This window comes from Capra hircus (genome assembly GCF_001704415.2).
Source record: "Capra hircus breed San Clemente chromosome X unlocalized genomic scaffold, ASM170441v1, whole genome shotgun sequence".
NCBI classification, from domain to species: domain Eukaryota; kingdom Metazoa; phylum Chordata; class Mammalia; order Artiodactyla; family Bovidae; genus Capra; species Capra hircus.
Window position 1 is genome coordinate 4,795,516 of NW_017189516.1, and position 21,785 is coordinate 4,817,300.

Genomic DNA, 21,785 nt, shown 5'->3' on the forward strand with positions numbered 1-21,785 from the left:
AAACTCATGTCCATTAAGTCGGTGATGTCATCCAACCATCTCATCCTCTGTCTTCCCCTTCTCCTCCCGTCTTCAATCTTTCCCAGCATCAGAGTCTTTTCAAATGAGTCAGCCCTTCACATCAGGTGGCAAAAGTATTGGAGCTTCAGCTTCAACATCAGTCATTCCAATGAATATTCAGGACTGATTTCCTTTAGGATGGACTGGTTGGATCTCCTTGCTGGCAAAATAATGTCTCTGCTTTTTAATATGCTGTCTAGGTTGATCATAACTTTCCTTCCAAGGAGTAAGCATCTTTTAATTTCATGGCAGCAATCATGTATATATTTATATATACATACTGATAATTTTTCAGCCATAATGATTTTCTCTCTTAATAAAGGATTGACACCCAAGAAAGTCAGGCCTGTTATTGAAGAAAAATAGACAATTAAACTATTATGGTACTAGAACTAAAAGTTTCTAACTACTAGAAGCAACTGCAGACACAACCTTCTCAGGAGAATCACTAGGAACTAGGTTATTTGCCGCCTTTGTGATTTCAGGAAGGGACAAAAACATAACAGGTCTGTGTTTGGTTAAAGCTCATAGATACAGTTCAGTCTATCAGTCATGTCTGACTTTGCAACCCCATGGACTGCATCAGAAAAGGCTTCCGTGTCCTTCATCATCTCCCGGAGCTTGCTCAAACTCATGTACATGAGTTGGTGATGCCATCCAACCACCTCATCCTCTGTCGTCCCCTTCTCCTTCTGCCTTTAATCTTCCCCAGCATTAGGGTCTTTTCCAATGACTCAGCTATTTAGATCAGGTGGCTAAAGTATTGGAGCTTCAGTTTCAGCATCAGCCTTTCCAATGAATATTCAGGGTTGTTTTCCTTTAGGACTGACTGGCTTGATATTCTTTATTATTATTATTATTACACAAAGTTTTTTTTTAATTTTTTAAATATAAATTTATTTATTTTAATTTGAGGTTAATTACTTTACAATATTGTATTGGTTTTACCATACATCAACATGAATCCACCACGGGTGTACACATGTTCCCCATCCTGAACCCCCCTTCCACCTCCCTCCCCATACCATCCCTCTGGGTCATCTCACTGTACCATCCCCAAGCATCCTGTATCCTGCATTGAACCTGGACTGGCGATTCGTTTAATATTTGATATTATACATGTTTCAATGCCATTCTCCCAAATCATCCCACCCTCTCCTTCTCCCATAGAGTCCAACAGACTGTTCCATATATCTGTGTCTCTTTTTCTGTCTTGCATACAGGGTTATCATTACCATCTTTCTAAATTCCATATATATGCATTAGTATACTGTATTGGTGTTTTTCTATATATAGAAAACTATAAAACACTGGTGAAAGAAATCAAAGATGACACTAATAGATGGAGAAATATACCATGTTCATGGATCGGAAAAATCAACATAGTGAAAATGAATATACTACCCAAAGCAACCTATAGATTCACTGCAATCCCTATCAAGCTACCAGAGATATTTTTCACAGAGCTAGAACAAATAATTTCACAATTTGTATGGAAATACAAAAAACCTCGAATAGCCAAAGCAATCTTGAGAAAGAAGAATGGAACTGGAGGAATCAAGCTGCCTGACTTCAGGCTCTACTACAAAGCCACAGTCATCAAGACAGTATGGTACTGGCACAAAGACAGAAATATAGATCTATGGAACAAAATAGAAAGCCCAGAGATAAATGCATGCACTTATCTTTGACAAAGGAGGCAAGAATATACAATGGAGGAAAAAAAATCTCTTTAACAAGTGGTGCTGGGAAAACTGGTCAACCACTTGTAAAAAAATGAAACCAGAACACTTTCTAACACCATACACAAAAATAAACTCAAAATGGATTAAAGATCTAAATGTAAGACCAGAAACTATAAAACTCCTAGAGGAGAACATAGGCAAAACACTGTCCAACATAAATCACAGCAGGATCCTCTATGACCCACCTCATAGAATATTGGAAATAAATGCAAAAATAAACAAATGGGACCTAATTAAAATTAAAGGCTTCTGCACAACAAAGTAAACTATAAGCAAGGTGAAAAGAGAGCCTTCAGAATGGGAGAAAATAATAGCAAATGAAGCAACTGACAAACAACTAATCTCAAAAAGAAACAAGCAACTCCTGCAGCTCAATTCCATAAAAATAAACGACCCAATCAAAAAATGGGCCAAATAACTACACAGACATTTCTCCAAAGAAGACATACAGATGGCCAACAAACACATGAAAAGATGCTCAACATCACTCATTATCAGAGAAATGCAAATCAAATCACAATAGGGTGCCATTTCACGCCAGTCAGAATGGCTGCTATACAAAAGTCTACAAGCAATAAATGCTGGAGAGGGTGTGGAGAAAAGGGAACCCTCTTACACTGTTGGTGGGAATGCAAACTAGTACAGCCACTATGGAGAACAGTGTGAAGATTCCTTAAGGAACTGGAAATAGAACTGCCTTATGACCCAGTAATCCCACTACTGGGCATACACACCAAGGATACCAGAATTGAAAGAAACACGTGTACCTCAATGTTCATCACAGCACTGTTTATAATAGCGGACATGGAAAGCAACCTGGATGTCCATCAGCAGATGAATGGATAAGAAAGCTGTGGTACATAAACACAATGGAGTATTACTCAGCCATTAAAAGGAATACATTTGAATCAGTTCTAACGAGGTGGATGAAACTGGAGCCTATTATACAGAGTGAAGTAAGCCAGAAAGTAAAACACCAATAGAGTATACTAATGCATATACATGGAATTTAGAAAGATGGTAAGATAACCCTGTATTCAAGACAGCAAAAGAGACACAGATGTATAGAACAGTCTGTTGGCTTGATATTCTTGCAGTCCAAGGATTTCTCAAGAGTCTTCTCCAACACCACAGTTCAAAAGCATTGATTCTTCAGTGCTCAGCTTTCTTTATGGTCCAACTCCCACATCCATACATGACTACTGGAAAAACCATAGCTTTGACTATACAAACCTTTGGTGGCAAAGTAATGTCTCTTTTTAGTTTACTGTCTAGGTTTGTCATAGCTTTACTTCCAAGGAGTAAGTTCATAAACACTGCAAATTAAGAGCAATATGTCAGGGGCTCCAACCTGCCCACAGACAGTTTCCATTCAACTATCTCCATTTTAATAAATACTCATCTTAATGGCTGGAAAAACACTAAATTCTAAGTAGCAATCCTAATAATGTGCTGAAATGAAAACTTCTCCTTTATAATGGTGATACAGATGATTGATTACTTATTGAAACTATATCAAATAATTTACAGTATTATAGTGAAATATTGAGGCTATTTTTTTCATGTAAAGATGGACTAGAATCAAATATTATTAGAGGGAAGAATAATTAGGCAATTCATGACACTGATTGTAGTTTATAGTTCTATTGTAAAAAAAATCATCTATTAGCTGAAGATTGTCTAGGATTGAAGATATTTTATGGCCTATTCAAGGCCACTAACAGAGAAATAAATATCAAGGGCATATAAGTAGCTAATTAATCACCTGTTTATTTTTTAATATGATGCAGTAAAATTGAATTTTTCTTTCAGTATACAGTTCTATGAATGTTTTTTATTGAAGTTTAGTTGATTTACATTATTATATTAGTTTCAGATGTATGACAAAATGACTCAATATTTTTACAGATTATACTCCATTTAAAATTATTATAAAATACTGGTTATATTCCCTGTCCTGTACAATATATCCTTGTAGCTTGTTTGTCTTATCCATATTAGCTTGTAACTTTTAATCCCCTATACTTACCTTGCCTCTCCAACTCTCCCTCTCCTCACTGGTAACCACTAGTCTGTTCCCTGTATCTGTGAGTCTGTTTATGTTTGGTTCTGTTTCATTTTATTTGTCTCATTTTTTAGGTTCCACATATAAGTGCTAACATAACATATGTATATGGGCTTCTCTGGTGGCTCAGTGGTAAAAAAAATCTGCCTGAAATGCAGAAGACCCAAGTTCGATCCCTGGGTTGGGAAGATTCCCTGGAGAAGGTCATGGCAACCCACTCTAGTACTCTTGCCTAGAGAATCCCATGGACAGAGGAACCTGGCGGGCTGCAGTTCATAGGGTCGCACAGAGTCGGACATGACCAAAGTGACTAAGCAGCAGCAGCAGCAACAACACATGTATATATTTGTGTAACCACCACAACAGTGTACAAAACTATTCCATCACTTCCCAAAATTCTATTGTGTCACTTCATTATAGTTACACCCTCGCCTACTTCTGAATTCCTGGCAACCACTGATCTGTTTTCTGTTTCTATAGTTTGATCTTTTCAACAATGTTATTAAAATAGATTCATATAGCATGTAATTTTTTGAGACTGGATTTTTTTTTTACTCAATATGACATTCTCCAGATTTATCTAAGTCGTTCTTTCCTTTTTATTGATGAGTAGCATTTTATTGTATGAATGAACTGTTTGTATGTCAATTTACCCATTGCAGTACATCCTAGTTGTTACAAACTTTTGGCATTTATAAATAGAGATGCTGTAAATACTTATGTAGGTATTTGTGTGAACATAGCTTTCATTTCCCTAGAATAAATACCTAGTAATGTCCAGAATTAGGTCTACCATTTAATTATTTATTTTCTGTTTGTACTATCTGTCTTTTTTTTTTTTTTTTTTGCTGACAAAGCAAGAGAATTTATTGGGAAGGGGTGCCCAAGCAGAGATCAGCAGGGTAAAGGAACCCGGGAGAACTGCTCTGCCATGTGGCTTGCAGTCTTGGATTTTATGGTAATTGGATTGATTTCCAGGTTGTCTCTGGCCAATCACGCTGATTCATGGTCCTTGCACTCTGATTGTGTGCCTGTCTCAGCCAAGGTGAATTCCAGCGAGAAGGATTCTGGGAAGTTGGTAGGATATATGAACTGCAGTCTCCTCTCTCCTTTTGACCTTTCCCAAATTCTTTTGGTTGGTGGTAGCTAGTAAGTTCTGCATTTCTTATCAGGGTCTCCTGTTGAAGGTAACTCATGCAAGTGGCTGGGCTTTCCTGGTGGCTCAGCGATAAAAACCTGCCTGCAATGCAAAAGATGCAGGTTTGATGCCTGGGTCAAGAAGATCCCCTGGAGGAAGGCGTGACAACCTTCCACGTAGCCAACCATGGCTACAGTTCGTAGGGTTGCAAAGATTTGGACAAGACTGAAGCAACTGAGCATGCATGCACACATGCACGTGGCTACTAACTTGCCTGGCCAGGGTAGGTGGTTTCAGTCAGTGTTTCCCCTAACAGTTTTAGGTCAATATCAACAATGCATGAGATTTTCATTTGCTCCACATCCTTGCCAGGAATTGCAGGAATTTTTATTTGAGTAATTCTTATCAGTGTGCAGTGATACAGTTGCTTCCAAAATTCACAGAATTTTTTCATCTGATTCATATTAAAATTTTAAATTTTATTTTAATAGGATAATTACTTACAATATTATGATGGTTTCTGACATACATCAACCATACATATACATATGTCCCCTCCCTTTAAAACCTTCCTCCCATCTCCCTCCCTATCCCATCCCTCTGGGTTATCACAGAGCACCAACTTTGGGTTCCCTGTGTCACACAGCAAATTCTCACTGGGTCTCTACTTTGCATGTGGTAGTGTATATGTTTCAGTGCTACTCTCTCAAACCATCCCACCTTCTCTCTCACCCACTGGGTCCAAAAGTCTGTTCTTTATGTCTGTATCTCTGGTGCTGCCATGCAGATAAGTTTATCATTACCATCTTTCTTGATTCCATATATATGTGTTTCTATACAGTATTTGTCTTTCTCTTCCTGACTTACCTCGCTTTGTATAATAGGCTCTAGGTTCATCCACTTCATCAGAACTGACTCAAATGCATTCCTTTTAAGCTGAGTAATATTCCTTTGTGTATATGTACCACAATTTCTTTATCTTGTTGGATATCTATGTTGCTTCCATTTCCTAGCTATTGTAAATAGTGCTGCAATGAACATTGGGGTACATGTGTATTTTTCAGTTATGGTTTCCTCAGGGTATATGCCCAGTAGGGGGATTACTGGGTTATATGGCAGTTTTATTCCTAGGTTTTTAAGGAATCTCCATTCTGTTCTCCATAGTCATTGTATCAATTTGCATTCCCACCAAAAGTGCAAAAGGGTTCTCTTTTCTCCACACCCTATCCAACATTTATTGTTTGCAGATTAAAAAAAATATGTATTTATTTTAATTAGAGGATAATTGCTTTACATATTGTGGTGTCCTCTGCCATACAACAACATGAATTGGCCATAGGTATACATGTGTCCCCTCCCTCCTGAATCCCCCTCCCTCCTTATCCCATCTCTCCAGGAGTCACAGAACACTGGCTTTGGGTTCCTTGTGTCATACGTCAAACTCCAACTGGCTATGTATTTTACCTATGGTAATGTATATATTTCAATGCTATTCTTTCAAATCATTCCACCCTCTCCTTCTCCCACTGTGTCCAAAAGTCTTTTCTCTATGACTGTGTCTCCTTTGCCTCCCTGGACATAGGCTCATCAGTACCATTTTTATAGATTCCACATATATATGGATTAATATACAGTATTTGTCTTTTTTTTCTGACTTACTTCACTTTATATAATAGGCTCCAGGTTCATCCAGCTCATTAAAACTGACTCAAATGTGTTCTGTTTTATAGCTGAGTAATATTCCATTGTGTATATGTACCACAACTTCTTTATCCATTCATGTACCAGTGGACATCTAGGTTGCTTCCACATCCTAGCTACAAATATTGCTGCAATGAACATTGGGATGCATGTATCTTTTTCAGTTCTATATATGCATAGAACTGGATATATATGCATATATCTCAGGATATATGCTCAGTAGTGGAATTGCTGGGTCATATGGAAGCTTTATTCCTAGATCTTTAATGAATTTCCATACTGTTCTGCATAGTGGTTGTATCAGTTTGCATTCCCACCAACAATGCAAGAGTGTTCCCTTTTCTCCACATCCTGTCCAGTGTTTATTGTTTGCAGATTTTTTGATGATGACAATTTGATGATGGCCACTCAGTGTGAGATGGTACCTCATTGTGGCCTTGATTTGCATTTCTCTAATAATGAGTGATTTTGAGCATCTTTTCATGTTTATTGGCCATCCATATGTCTTCTTTGGAGAAGAAGGTCTTCTTCTTTAGGTCTTCTGACCACTTTTTGATTGGGTCATTTATTTTTCTGATATTGAGCTGCATGAGCTTCTTGTATATTTTTGAGATTAATTCTTTGTCAGTTGCTTCATTTGCTATTATTTTCTCCCATTATGAAGGTTGTCTTCTCACCTTGCTTATAACCTTCATCATGCAAAAGCTTTTACATTTAATGAGGTCCTATTTGTTTATTTTTGTTTTTATTTCCATTTCTCTAGAAGGTGGGTTGTAGAGGATCTTGCTGTGATTTATGTCAGAGAGTGTTCTGCCTATGTTTTCCTCTAATAGTTTTATAGTATATGACCTTTCATTTAGATTTTTATTCTGTTTTGAGTTTATTTTTGTGTATAGTGTTAGGAAGTGTGCTAATTTCATTCCTTTACATGTAGCTGCCCAGTTTTCCCAGCTCCACTTACTGAAGAGACTGTCTTGTCTCCATTGTATATTTTTGCCTCCTTTGTCAAAGATAAGGTGCCCATAGTTGTGTGGATTTATCTCTGGGCTTCCTACCTTGTTGCATTGGTTTATATTTCTATTTTGTGCCAATGCCATATAGCTTTGTAGAAAAGTCTGAAGTAAGAAAGGTTGGATTCCTCTAGCTTCATTCTTCTTTCTCAAGATTTCTTGGGCTAGTCAGGGTCTTTTGCGTCTCCAGAAAAATTGTGAATTTTTTATTCTAGTTCTTTGAAAAATACTATTGGTAGTTTGATAGGAATTGCATTTATCTATAGATTGCTTTGGGTAATATAGTCATTTTCACAATATTGATTCTTCCAGTCAAAGAACATGGTGTATCTCTCCATCTGTTTGTGTTGTCTTTAATTTCTTTCATCAGTGTTTTATGGTTTTCTGCATACAGGTAGGTCTTTTGTTTCTTTAGGTAAGTTTGTTCCTCAGTATTATTATTACTTTTTGCAATGGTGAATGGGATTGTTTCCTTCACTTTCTGATTTTTCATTGTTAGTGTATAGGTGTGAAAGGGATTTCTGAGAATTAATTTTATATCTTGTGATTTTACAATATTCTTTGATTAGTGCTAATAATTTGCTGGTGGCATTTTATGGGTTTTCTATGTAAAGAGCCATGTCTTCTGCAAACAGTGTTTTATTTCTTCTTTTCCAATCTGGATTCTTTTTATTTCTTTTTCTTCTCTGATTACTGTGGCTAGGACTTCCAAAACTATGTTGAATAATAGTGCTGAGAGTGGGCACCCTTGTCTTGGTTCTGGTTTTAGAAGAAATGCTTTTAGTTTTTCACCACTGAGAATAGTGTTTGCTGTGGGTTTGTTGTATATGGCCTTTATTATATTGCAGTAAGTTCCTTCTATGTCTACTTTCTGGAGAATTTTTATCATAAATAGGTGTTGAATATTGTCAAAACTTTCTCTGCATCTATGTGTGTGTTAGTCACTCAGTCATGGCTGACTCTTTGTGACCCCACGGAGTATAGCCTACCAGGCTCCTCTGTCTGTGGAAGCCTTCAAGCAAGGATACTGAGTGAAGTCACTCAGTAGTGTCTGACTCTTTGTGACACCATGGACTGTAACCTATCAGGCTCCTCCATCCATGGGATTTTCCAGGCAAGAGTGCTGGAGTGGATTGCCATTTCCTTCTCCAGGGCATCTTCCTGACCCAGGAATCGAACCCAGGTCTCCCGCATTGCAGGCTCAAGCTACCTTCTGAGCCACCACTGAAGTGGGTTGCCATTTCCTTCTCCAGGGGATCTTCCTGACCCAGGGATCAAACCCATGTCTTCTGCATTGCAGGCAGGTTCTCTACCATTTGAGCCACAGGGAAGCCCACTGATTCTCTGCATCTATTGAGGTGATCATATAGATTTGTCTTTCAATTTGTTAATATATACAAATCACATTGATTGATTTGTGCATATTGAAGAGTACTTGCATCCCTGGGGTAAAGCCCACTTAATCATGATGTGTGCTCCTTTTATTATGTTGTTGGGTTCTGTTTGCTAGAATTTTATTAAGGATGTTTGCATCTATGTTCACCAGTGATATTGACTTTTTTTTTTTTTTTTTTTTTTTTTTTGGTGACATCTTTGTCCGGTTTTCGTATCAGGGTAATAGTGGCATCCAGGAACCAGTTTGGGAGTTTTCCTTTCTCTGCAATTTTCTGGAAGAGTTTGAGCAGGATAAATTCTTCTCTAAACTTTTGGTAGAATGTGCCTGCGGAATCATATGACTCTGGGTTTTTGTTTGTTGGAAGGTTGTTTTTATTAGTTTTTCTGTGTTTGTGATTCTGTTCATATTTTCCGTTTATTCCTGGTTCAGTTTTTTTTTTTTTTTAAGAATTTGTTTCTTCCGGTTGTCCATTTTATTGGCATAAAGCTGTTCATAGTAGGCTCTTAGGATATTCTGTATGTCTGTGTGATCTGTTGTTCAGTTCAGTTCAGTCGCTCAGTCGTGTCCGACTCTTTGCAACCCTATGAATTGCAGCACGCCAGGCCTCCGTGTCCATCAGAATCTCCCGGAGTTCACTCAGACTCATGTCCTTCGAGTCTGTGATGCCATTCAGCCATCTCATCCTCAGTCGTCCCCTTCTCCTCCTGCCCTCAATCCCTCCAAGCATCAGAGTCTTTTCCAATGAGTCAACTCTTCGCATGAGGTGGCCAAAGTACTGGAGCTTCAGCTTTAGCATCATTCCTTCCAAAGAAATCCCAGGGCTGATCTCCTTCAGAATGGACTGGTTGCATCTCCTTGCAGTCCAAGGGACTCTCAAGAGTCTTCTCCAACACCACAGTTCAAAAGCATCAATTCTTCGGTGATCTGCCTTCTTCACAGTCCATCTCTCACATCCGTACATGACCACAGGAAAAACCATAGCCTTGACTAAACGGACCTTAGTCGGCAAAGTAATGTCTCTGCTTTTGAATATACTATCTAGGTTGGTCATAACTTTTCTTTCAAGGAGTAAGTGTCTTTTAATTTCATGGCTGCAATCACCATCTGCAGTGATTTTGGAGCCCATAAGATAAATTCTGACACTGTTTCCACTGTTTCCCCATCTATTTCCAATGAAGTGATGGGACCAGATGCCATGATCTTCGTTTTCTGAATGTTGAGCTTTTTTTTTTTTTTTTTTTAATGTTGAGCTTTAAGGCAACTTTTTCACTCTCCTCTTTCACTTTCATCAAGAGGCTTTTTAGTTCCTCTTCACTTTCTGCCATAAGGGTGATATCATCTGCATACTTCTCCCAGCAGTCTTGATTCCAGCTTGTTTCTTCCAGTCCAAAGTTTCTCATGATGTACTTTGCATATAAGTTAAATAAGCAGGGTGACAATATACAGCCTTGACGTACTCCTTTTCCTATTTGCAACCAGTCTTCTCCATATCCAGTAACTTCTCCTTCTTCATTTCTAATTTTATTAATTTGAGTCTTCTCCCTTTTCTTCTTGATGATTCTGGCTAATGGTTTGTCAACTTCGTTTATCTTCTCAAAGAACCAGCTTTTAGTTTTATTGATCTTTGTTATAGTCGCTTTCATTTTTTTTCATTTATTCTTGCTCTGGTCTTTACAATTTATTTCCTTCTATTAACTTTGTGTTTTTTTTTTGTTGTTGTTGTTCTTTTTTTTCTAGTTGCTTTAGGTGTAAGGTTAGTTAGTCACTTAGTCATGTCCAACCCTCTCCTATCCCATAGAATGTAGCCTGATGCAAAGAGCTGATTCATTGGAAAAGGCCCTGATGCTGGGAAAGATTGATGGCAGGAGGATAAGCGGGCAACAGAGGATTAGATGGTTGGATGGCATTACTGACTCAATGGACATAAGTTTGAGCAAGCACTGGGAAGAGATGGTGAAGGACAGGGAAGCCTGGTATGCTGCAGTCCTTGGGGTCACAGAAGACCGAAGGACTGAACAACAAGGTACATAAAAATGAGGAAAGCCTGTAACACCCCCAAATTCCCCAAATAACAACTCAAATACAAATTTAAAATAAGATCTTAAATCCTCCCTATTGAAAACCTATACCACCCATCATTCTCTCCTCTGTTTCCCCTTTCATAACTTCTTTTGGATTATTTGAATGTTGTTTAGTTTTCCATTTTGTTTTATCTATTGTAATTTTGACTATATTTTTTGTATAACTTTTACAGTAGTTACTTTAAGGATTACAAAATACAGACTCATCTATTTCACAGTATATCTAGAATTAATATTTTGCTACTTGAAGTGGAATATGGAAAACTTACCACCATACATGAACTCTATACTCCCCCTTTCATGTTGCTGTTTTCATATATATTGCATCTATTTACATCAACAGTAGCATCACATAATTCTATACTTTTTGCTTTCAACAGTCAAACATATTTTTAAGAACTCAAGAAAAGAACTGTCTATTATATTTTCCCATTGTTGTTCAGTCGCTAAATTATTTCTGGCTCTTTGTGTCCCTATGGACTGCAGAATGTCAGGCCTCCCTGCTCTTCACTATATCCTAGAGTTTGCTGAAACTTATGTCCATTTAGTTGGTGATGCCAACTAACCATCTCATCCTCTGTTGCCCTCTTCTCCTCTTGCCCTCAAACTTTCCAAGCCTCAGGAACTTTTCCAATGAGTCAACTCTTCACATCAGGTGGCCAAAATATTGGAGTTTCAGCATCAGTCATTTCAATGAATATTCAGGATGGATTTCCTTTAGGATTGACTGGTTTGATCCCCTTGCTGTCCAAGGGACCTTCAAGAGTCTTCTCCAGCACCGCAGTCTGAAAGCATTGATTCTTCAGTGCTCAGCCTTCTTTATGGTCTGACTCTCACATCAGTACATGACTACTGGAAAAAAACATAGCTTTGACTATATGGACCTTTGTCAGCAAAATGATGTCTCTGTTTTTTAATATGCTGTCTACTTTTGTCATAGCTTTTCTTTCAAGGAACAAGCATCTTTTAATTCTGTGGCTACAGTCACAGATGGCACTGATTTTGGAGGCCAAGAAAATTGTCACTGTTTCCACTTTTCCCCCATCTATTTGCCATGAAGTGATGGAACCACATGTCATGATCTTAGTTTTTTAAAAGTTGTTTTAAGCCAGCTTTTTCACTCTCCTCTTTCACTCTCAATCAAGAGACTCTTTAATTGCTCTTTACCTTCTGCCATTAGAGTGGTATCATCTGCATATCTGAAGTTGTTGATATTTCTCCTGGAAATCTTAATTCCCACTCGCAACAGTTAAAACTGGACATGGAACAATGGACTGATTCAGATATTTGCCCATAATTTTGCTCTTTTTGTTGTTCCTTCTTTCTTCATAGTGTTCAAAGTTTCCTCATATCATTTCTTCTCTGTTTCAAGAAATTCCTTTAGTCATACTTTCAGAGCAATCTGCTGGCTGTGAATTCCTTTAGTATTTCATCTGAGAATACCTTTATTTCACCTTTATTTATGAATAATATTCTAGTCAGATATAGAATGCTGAGTTAACAATTCTTTACTTTCTAGCACTTGAAAAAAAAAAGTGCCATTTCTTAAGCCCTCAATAGTTTCTAATGAGAAATCTGCAGTTATTTGAATAAGTTTTCTCCTGTAACCAATATGTCATTTTTCTCTGACTGCTTTCTAGTTCTCAAGTTTGATTATGATGTATCTGGATATAGATTTTTTTGGTTTTATCTTGTTCAGAGTTTTCCATTTCTTGACTCTGCTTGTTAATATCTTTCATCAAACTTAGTAAGCAGTCAACCATATTTCTTCAACTGTTTTCATTACCACACGGTTTTTCCTCCATTTCTGGGACTCCAATGGTATGAGCATTAGCTCCTCTTTCTTTTTTACAGGTTCCTGAGGCTCCATTAATTTTTTCTGTCTTCTTTCTTTCTGTTACTCTCATTGGATACTTTCTATTGATCTATCTTGAAAATTACTAACTCTTTGTTATCTTCATATTATTGAGCCTCTCTGATGAGTTTTTTAATTTTGGTTATAGCATTTTACGTTTTAAATTTTCCACTTGGCTTTTCTCTGTTTCTTTGCTGATTCTTTCTGTCTTATACTGATTTAAGAATATTTAATTTTTTGTTTGAGCACCATAATAATAGCTGTTTTAAATACCTTGTCAGATAATTCAAAAATCTGTTTTACCTTGTCATTGGCATTTTATTTTTTATTTCTTTAATATAAACATATTTATTTTAATTGGAGGTTAATTACTTTACAATATTGTATTGGTTTTGCCATACATCAACATGAATCTGCCACAGGTATTTTAAAATTGTTTTCCTTCATATGAGTTGAGATTTTTGTGGTTATTCGTTTGCTGAGTAACTGGTTTTATTATAAGTATTATTAATACATTATGTTATTTTGGCTCTTATGTATATTTTATTTATAATATTTATGTATTTTTTCTTTTTTAAAATATAAGTTTATTTATTTTAATTAGAGGTTAATTACTTTACAATATTGTATTGGTTTTGCCATACATCAACATGAATCCACCACAGGTATACACATTTTCCCCATCCTGAATCCCCCTCCTTCCTCCCTCCCCTTACCATCCCTCTGGGTCGTCCCAGTGCACCAGCCCCAAGCATCCAGTATCATGCATCAAACCTGAACTGGCGATTCCTTTCATATATGATATTATACTTGTCAATGTCATTATCCCAAATCATCCCACCCTCTCCCTCTCCCACAGAGTCCAAAAGACTGTTCTATACATCTGTGTCTCTTTTGCTGTCTCGCATACAGGGTTATTGTTATTGTCTTTCTAAATTCCATAGATATGCATTAGTATACTGTATTGGTGTTTTCCTTTCTGGCTTACTTCACTCTGTATAATTGGCTCCAGTTTCATCCACCTCATTAGAACTGATTCAAATGTATTCTTTTTAATGGCCGAATAATACTCCATTGTGTATATGTACCACAGCTTTCTTATCTATTTGTCTGCTGATGGACATCTAGGTTGCTTCCATGTCCTGGCTATTATAAACAGTGTTGCAATGAACATTGGGGTACACATGTCTCTTTCAGTTCTGGTTTCCTCAGTGTGTATGCCCAGCAGTGGGATTGCTGGGTCATAAGGCAGTTCTATTTCCAGGTTTTTAAGGAATCTCCACACTGTTCTCCATAGTGGCTGTACTAGTTTGCATTCCCACCAACAGTGTAAGAGGGTTCCCCTCTCTCCCCACCCTCTCCAGCAGGCACTTCATTAAGTCAAGTGAATGAAGGAAAATGGAGAAAAAAATCAAAGGATTTTCCAACAGTGTCTGAATTTTACTTTTTGAGCTAAAACTAGTGGGTTTCTCCTGGATCTCTATCTCTATCTGTTTATCTCTTTCAGTACTCACTTTTGTTTCAGGCTTCATTGAATTCAAGCTACAAGATACCAGAGGAAAACAATGGTAAACTCAATCAGTTCAGAGACATTTCAAATTCAGATGTTCTTTCCTTTTCCTCCTGCTGATATTTACTTTTCAGAGGTCTCAGATATCTGCTTCATGTATTATGCGCAAATTTTATTGTTGCATCTATAGGAGGAAATGTGTTTATATGTTTAGTCCATCTTACCTGGAACTGGATTCCTTGACAGTTTGTTTTGTATTTATAGGACAAGCATGAAGTATTGTGGTATAATGAAAATGTTCCATGATTCAAAATCAGACTACCTGTGTTTTGTCAATTGAGTGACCTTGGTAAAAGTTAAAACCCTTCCCCATATCTTGTTTTCTCAGCTGTAAAATTGAAATAACAAAAGATATATCTCAAAGTAGTGTTGGTAGGTTAAAGGAAATAAATAACAGAGGCAGAAGCTATATTGAGAAGCATAGAGTACAGATATTGAGAGACACAGATGAAAAGGAGACAAATAGAAATAAGTTGTAAGAAATGAGGGAAGACAGAAGCTACAGTTATAAAACATTCCTTTTCCATTTTCTACTAAACACACACATGTGCACACCCAGTGCAATAAAGTGTAGGTAAAAACAAAAAGAGAATAAATGAGTGATATGGGGCCCAGGTGGCTTCCCTTACAGCTCAGTTGGTAAAGAATCTGCCTGCCATGCAGGAGACCCGGGTTTGATTCCTGGGTCTGAAAGACCCCTTGGAGAAGGAAATGGCAACCCACTCCAGTATTCTTGTCTGGAGAATTCCATGGACAGAGGAGCCTGGTAGGCTACAGTCCATTTAGTCACAAGAGTTGGACATGACTTAGCCACTAAACCAGTACGATGGGGTCCAGAATGAATATTTCTCTAGCACTCTTTTGAAATATAACAGCCTATATATATGACTAAATTACTTTGCAATATGGGTATTTAAAAGGTTCCTCTTGCCTTTGGGTTAAGTAAGTCTTTCATCTTCATTCCATTTCTGAGTGTAATTAAAGTTTCATGAACCTTCCATACTAGAATATAAGTTCCATGAGGACATGAATTTTTTGGTTCTCTATAAAATGCTTATTTTGTTTATTTATTTATTTTTAATTGAAGTATAATTGCTTCACAGAATTTTGTTGTTTTCTGTCAAACATCAACAACAATCAGCCATAGGTAAACCCATGTCCCCTCCTTCCCTTATTTCCCTTCCACCTCTCTCCCCATCCCAGCATTCTGGATTGTCACAGAGCCCCTGTTTGAGTTCCCTGAATAATACAGCAAATTCCCATTAGCTATCTATTTTACATTTTGTATTGTGAGTTTCCAGGTTACTCTCTCCATACATCTTGACCTTTCCCTCCTCCTTTCTCCCTCCTTCCCCTCCCTGTGTCCTTAGGTCTGTTTTCTATGTCTGTTTCTCCATTGCTGCCCTGTAAATAAATTAATTAGTACCATCTTTCTAGATTACATATATACATATCAGTATAAGATATTTATATTTCTCTTTCTGACTTATTTCACTTTGGATAATAGGTTCGCCCACCTCTTTAGAACTGACTCAAATGCATTCTTTTTCTCAGTGCCTTTCTTTTTTTTCTTCTTCCTTTGGGATCCCTATAACTCAAATGTTAGTGCATTTAATATTGTCTCAAAGGTGTCTGAAGCTATCCTCAATTCTTTTCATTCTTTATCCCTTATTCTGCTCTTCAGCAGTTATTTCCACCATTTTATCTTCCACCTCATTTATCCATTCTTCCACCTCAATTATCCTGTTATTTGTTCCTTCTAGAGTATTTTTAATTTCAGTAATTGTCTTATTTATCTCTGTTTGCTTATTCTTTATCTCTTCTATGTCCTTGGTGTTTGTATTAGCTGTGTTAATTGTTTCTTCCATTTTCTCCCTTCTATTTTCAAGTCTTCAGAGCATCTTTACTGTCATCATTCTGAATCCTCTTTCAGGTAGATTGCTTATTTCCTTTTTGTTTATTTGGTCTTGTGAGTTTCTACCTTGTTCTTTCATTTGTGCTATATTTTTCTGTAAGGAAATGTTGGTTCAGTGGTTTATGTTGAGGTGACTTGTGCCTGTGTTCTCATTTCAGGTTTCTTAGCCTGCCTCCTTGCAGGCTTGGTTGTTCTGCTCACCTAGATGTTGCTTTGTAGGAGCTGGCCCATATCTTGATGAGTTTTTGATGTATTTGTGTTGAGGCTGGCAGTCTCCCCATTATACTCCTCTGTCATCTTCTTCCACTCTAAAATGCTTATTGCATGCATCATTAATTCAGTTTATCTTAATTTAGAAATTTTTGCAATTGGCCTTTGTTTACTTTCTTGATGTTTATGGCGGCTATCTTTTGTTGTCCAAATTAATTATGTAAATACATTTTTTAAATGTTTATGCTACCTTCAGAGACCAAAGTAAGACATAAAAGTCTTAAATATGTTTTAAGGATTTGCTATGCTAACTTTAAATGCTTTATTTAAAAATATATTCACTTAAATAAATGTTATATGAAGTCCTTTATAATTTGTAGCTTAATATATTGGCTATAAAACTACAAGTCATAAAACTGCATTTCTTTTAAAATGATTTTATATATATAGTCTTTATATCTTCAGATTCATGTCTCCAAGTAGTTAGAGAAGAACTTATTTATTATCTATCGAAAGAAAATTATGGAATGAACCTCAATTATAGCTGTAAAGTATAGCATGGTCTACTGTTTATGTGAATATGCAAATATATTTTTTATTCATTGACAATATGAATTATTTAATATTCCATTTACTCAAAACCAAAGTTCTTAATACTACTTAGAAAATTTAGCTTGTGGAATTTAATTTAACACCTACTTTTATTTTGTTTTGCATAGTTGTTAATCAATTATTTGAGGCTGTATCAATCCTTTCTGCCCAAGCTAATTTTTAAATTTCTTTATAAGATTGATCCAGTCACTGTTTTATCTTGAGTCTTCCATGCACCTCTTTCAAGTCTTGATTCAAAGTAGTTTTCAATTACATTTATATTAATTGATCAAGCCCATCAACAAATATTTATTAAGGTCTTCAACTTTGTCATAGTTATTTTTCTCAGTATTATATGAAAATTAGTGATTAAAGTCCTGCAAACATGTTAATAATACACTAATGGATTATCTCACTCTGATTAGAAACCAATTTATAGTTTCCAAAGTGGAATAGCTGATTGTGTTTCCTCTAAATGAGAGGGCCTTTACACAGAAAACACAAACTTACACTGTATTAGTGAAATAAAAGCAAATTCTAATTTCACCTAGCTCAAAAGTAAATATGGAATCCTAGTCTTTCATTACTCCAAGAAGGTAAAACATATTCAGACAGCAAAAAAGGAGGCTGGGCATCTTTACAGGAATCTTCAGTTTGGAAGAGAATTTGGCCTGCTTTGTAGAGTTGGTCCAATCAGGGGAGAAACAACAATCCTTCCAGTGGGCCTCAGTAAGCATATCCATAAAAAATAGACTTGGGCCTCCGTAAGCATATCCACAAAACATAGACTTGGACCTCCAAGGAGAAAACAAGCCACAGGATCTTTTCCTTAAGTCTGAGAGTACTCATACTTTTTATATGGACTGCACATGCAAAATTCTTTTAACATTATTGTAAAATTATGTTGCTAAGTCAATCATATTCCTACATTTAAAAGATAGCATTTGCACCTAAGTTCATATCATTCTCTCATAATAAAAGTAAACTCAGCCAGATTTGAAGGACTATGGTCTTAAACTAATTTAGATTAGGTAACAGGCTTCCCTGGTGGCTCACAGGTTAAAGCGTCTGCCTGCAATGTGGGAGACCTGGGTTCGATCCTTGGGTCGAGAAGATCCCCTGGAGAAGGAAAAGGCAACCCACTCCAGTACTCTTGCCTGGAGAATCCCATGGACGGAGGAGCCTGGTAGGCTGCAGTCCATGGGGTCACAAAGAGTCGGACATGACTGAGCGACTTCCTCCTTTATAATAACCAAAAGGAGAAGGTAAAACAGTAATAAATGAAAGAGGTACCCAGGTCTTAAAAAGGGATTATTCCAGAGACCAGTACCAATATTTGCTTTAACTTGTTATTTCTCTTTCTTGCTAAACACATTGATGACTATTCCTTCTTTAGCCATAATTATAGAAAGTATCCTATTCTCATGCTCCCCAAGTTAGTTATTCTGTTAAGAGCTGATGTAGAAATTATTTTTCGGTAACTGAAATCTACATCTTAAGTTTTTTAACCAGTTTGTTTGATTATTTTTGGAGCCACAGGAATAAAAGAATGCAGGAATTACCCAAATTAAGCAAAACTAACTTTCAAACCCACTAATAAATTAATAAATTAGCAGGTCAATCAACTTTCAATTTGAAATGTGATCAAATGTTGAGTATTTTGATGTTTGCTGCTTTAGTTGCCTTTCCACAGTAGCAAGTTTGTTAGTTACCAAAACCCCAGCCTACAACAGTGTATTATGATTTGGGGAATCTATAGTCAGACTATATGGGTTCAGAGTTTGGCTTTATAATGGCCTAATTGTATTATATTGGAAACGTTTCTGGAGTTCTCTAAGAACAATTATAAAAAGTTCAGAACAACTTATTCATAGTGAACCCTCAGTGAATGCTAATCATTCTCCCTCTTTTCCTGGCAAACTCTGATTCCTTTTTCAAGATCCACTTAAATGTAATATTTGTAAAGTTTTCTTCAGACTCCCGGGTAGACTTGGTGCTCACACTGCCTTTTGTGAATACACTTTAGCAATTTCTAGGAATTCCCTGAGTGTCCAGTGGTTAAGACTCTGAGTTCTCCCTGCAAGAAGCATGGGTTTCATCTCTGGTTGGGGAACTAAATAAGATCCCACAAGCTATGTGTTGCAGCGAAAAAAAAAAAAAAGTTGGCAGTTCTTATGATACTGTGAAGGGTTAATAGGGTAGCAGAGATGTGCCTGCAAACGGGCCTCTCTGCTAGGGCTGGACGTCCTTGCAAATGAAGCGTTCTGCCAAAGAGTCTGGGCACAGACTTGAGTTTAATGGTCCCTTGCAAATGAGGGAGCATTCCCTTCTTGTGATAAAGAAGGAATAGAGGGTTTTGTACAGACTCTGCAGTAGACTAGGATTTTACTCCCCTTTGCTATACGATAACATGTATGCACCTGCGCTGGGCTGAAAAGGCTTATTCATGCAGTCTGGAATTCTACCTAGGGGGCTTTTATAATAAATGGCAATTAGTTTTTTGCCCAGTTCTGTTCCTCAGGCTGGAGTGTGCGTGTCGTCTGTCTCTTGTGTGTCTTGTTCTGTGTCATTTCACTCGTAATCTCAAACAATACTATACTTGAATTATTTATTTGCATATCTGCTTTATCATTTGACTGTAAGTTGTTAGCAGCATATGTGGACTAGTTAATCATGCCTTCCCTGAACTTGAGAAACTAGCATATACTTCAGATACCCTTTATCACATTATATGGCAATTTGTTATTTATCTATCTCTGTCTATTCCATTAGAATATGCACTGTATCTTCACTGATCATATAAGAACCTAGCACACAGTAGATGCTTAATAAATCCTGGTAGAATGCATGAATGAACTTTATGTAAGCAGCAAGTGGGGTGAGATGAGGGCGTAATACTAGTGATAGCAGCAGGCATTTTACAAGCCATAAAATTTTCCATCTTTAACCCAGAAGCCATGATTTAAGACAATGGTTCTAGTTGCACATTATAATTACCTGGGGAGCTTTTAAAAACTAATGGTGGCCAGAACTTACCCCCAAATGTTCTTATCTAATCAGTTTAAGAGGAGACCAGATATTCATAACTTTTCAAAAAACATTTTTATTGAGGTATAATTTGCATACCATAAAACTCCCTCATTCAAAATGTACAACTTCAGTAGTTTTAATAAATTTATGGAGTTGACAGCTACTACCACAATCTAATTTTTGAACATTTCCATCAACCCACCCAAAAATCTCCTATCCATTTGCAGACAATTCCTATCCCTACTCCCAGCCTGGAGAAACACTAATCCAATGTATCTATATAGATTTTCTTTTTAATATGATATAATTCACATACCATACAATTCATCCATTTAAAATGTGTAATTAAGTAGTTTTTAGTATATTCTTGGGTTGTGAAAGCATCACCACTATCCAATACCAGAACACTTTCATCACCCTGAAAAAGAAACTCATACACATTGGAAGTCATTCTCCATTGTCTTTCCACCCCTTAGAAACTATGAAGCTATTTCTATATTCATGGATTTGCCTATTCTGGACATTCCATATCAATGGAATTTTTCAAGCCTTTTTTGTCTAGCTTCCTTCACTTAGCATATTTTCAAGGTTCATCCATGTTGCAGCATGTATCAGTACTTCATACATTTTTATGGTTGAATAATATTGCTTTGTATGACTATAACACATTTGGTTGATTCATTCATAAGTTGATAAACAACTAATTGTACTGTTACCACTTTTGAGCTAGCATGGACTTTTGTGTATACATTTTTGTGTGAATATTCATTTGCGTTCTCATTCTTCCTGAGTAGAGATTTGGGGGTGAAATTCCTGGGTTAAACAGTAATTCTATACTTAAGTTTTTGTGGAACCATCAAAATGTTTTCCAGGGTGACCATGCCATTTTACATTCCCACCAGCAGTGTAGGTTTAGTCGCTCAGTTGTGTCCAACTCTTGGCATACTGTGGACTGAGCCCACCAGGCTTTTCTGTCCATGGGATTTCCCAGGCAAGAATGCTGGAGTGGGTTGCCATTTCCTTCTCCAGGAGATAGTTCCTGCCCAGGGATCAAACCCGGATCTCTTGCATTGCAGCAGACTCTACTGACTGATCCATCATGGAAGCAGTCTGAGAGTGTTCCAATTTCTCAACATCCATGTCAGCACTTGTCATTTTGTTTGTTTTTTTCTTATAGCCATTATAGTGAGTGTGAAGTTGAATTTCATTGTGTACTGATTTGCAATTCCCTAGTGACTAATAATGTTGAGTATCCTTTCTTATATATTTTTTAAGCATCAGAAATGCGTATTTTCTTCAGCCAGAAGTCAAGAATAACTTACTTAGAAAACGTAGTTTCAAAATTTGAAGGAAAGCACTGTGAGCCACTGTGTCTCTGAACTGGAGTTTGTTGGGATACAGATGAACAATCTTCATGT